The sequence below is a fragment of the Tachyglossus aculeatus genome, chromosome X4, assembly GCF_015852505.1.
Source record: "Tachyglossus aculeatus isolate mTacAcu1 chromosome X4, mTacAcu1.pri, whole genome shotgun sequence".
Lineage (NCBI taxonomy): Eukaryota > Metazoa > Chordata > Mammalia > Monotremata > Tachyglossidae > Tachyglossus > Tachyglossus aculeatus.
In genome coordinates, this window is record NC_052098.1 from 49,322,602 (window position 1) to 49,324,126 (window position 1,525).

A 1,525-nucleotide genomic window follows, 5' to 3' on the forward strand; every position below is an offset into this window, starting at 1 on the left:
GTAAGCGCTTAACAAATGCCATTATTATTATTATTATTATTATTATTATTATTATTCTTATTATTCCTTCCTTCTCTCTCTGAAACCTCCAGTTTCTCCCCTTTACCATGTAATTCTCTGTCTCCCCTTTCTAGACTGTGAGCCCATTGTTGGGTAGGGACTGTCTCTATATGTTGCCAACTTGTACTTCCCAAGCGCTTAGTACAGTGCTCTGCACACAGTAAGCGCCTAATAAATAAGATTGATTCTTTGTCCAATTTGTCCTGAATCCCGTACTGAAGTGACTAATTTCTGAGCCGCCTTCCCGAGCGCGGTAGCGTGGCCGAGCGGTCTAAGGCGCTGGATTAAGGCTCCAGTCTCTTCGGGGGCGTGGGTTCGAATCCCACCGCTGCCAGTTACTTTTTTTTTTTTCTTTCTTCCCCCTCTTTCCCAGTCTCTTCCTAGTTTTCTCCCGACCCTCTACCTGCCAAGATATGGGGACCGAAATTGCATTTTGAGAAGGTACTGTCCAGGACTGAGCGACGCTTCCCCGCAAACCCTAACCATCATCATCATCATCAATCGTATTTATTGAGCGCTTACTATGTGCAGAGCACTGGACTAAGCGCTTGGGAAGTACAAATTGGCAACATATAGAGACAGTCCCTACCCAACAGTGGGCTCACAGTCTAAAAGGGGGAGACAGAGAACAAAACCAAACATACTAACAAAATAAAAGAAATAGAATAGATATGTACAAGTAAAATAGAGTAATAAATATGTACAAACATATATACAGGCGCTGTGGGGAAGGGAAGGAGGTAAGATGGGGGGGATGGAGAGGGGGACGAGGGGGAGAGGAAGGAAGGGGCTCAGTCTGGGAAGGCCTCCTGGAGGAGGTGAGCTCTCAGCAGGGCCTAACGGAACACGGAAAGCTAGGATTATACAGGGTTTACTTTGGCAGGAGGGAAAGGGGGGTTGGAGAATTGGAGGAATTGGAGGAAGTTGGAGGGGGAATAAGGGGAGGACGAGGGAAAAGAGGTAGGGAGGGATGTCAGAATTCAGGATGGGCATCTGCCTCCTTGTTTTGTTTCACTGTCTGTCTCCCCCTTTTAGATTGTGAGCCCGTTGTTGGGGAGGGACTGTCTCTATCTGTGGCCGAATTGTACTTTCCAAGCGCTTAGGACGGTGCTCGGCACACAGTAAGCGCTCAAAAAACCTCATCTGTAAAATGGGATGAAGACTGTGAGCCCCACGTGGGACAACCTGATCACCTTGTATCCCCCGGCGCTTAGAACAGTGCTTTGCACAGAGTAAGCGCTTAATAAATGCCCCCAAAAAAATACATACGAACGAACGAACGAACGAACGAACGAACGAACGAACGAACGAACGAACGAACGAACGAACGAACGAACGAACGAACGAACGAACGAACGAACGAACGAACGAACGAACGAACGAACGAACGAACGAACGAACGAACGAACGAACGAACGAACGATCGAACTAGCGAAGCACCCTGACAGGCGACAGCTTTCACGTG

The 1,525-nt window shown here is 47.8% G+C and overlaps 1 non-coding gene across 1 annotated transcript; it reads left to right on the plus strand.

Moving 5' to 3' along the window:
- The first annotated feature begins 312 nt into the window (after window positions 1–312).
- TRNAL-AAG lies at window positions 313–394 on the plus strand. The gene has a single exon. It is a non-coding gene; the product is annotated as a tRNA-Leu (tRNA).
- The last annotated feature ends 1,131 nt before the right edge of the window (window positions 395–1,525 follow it).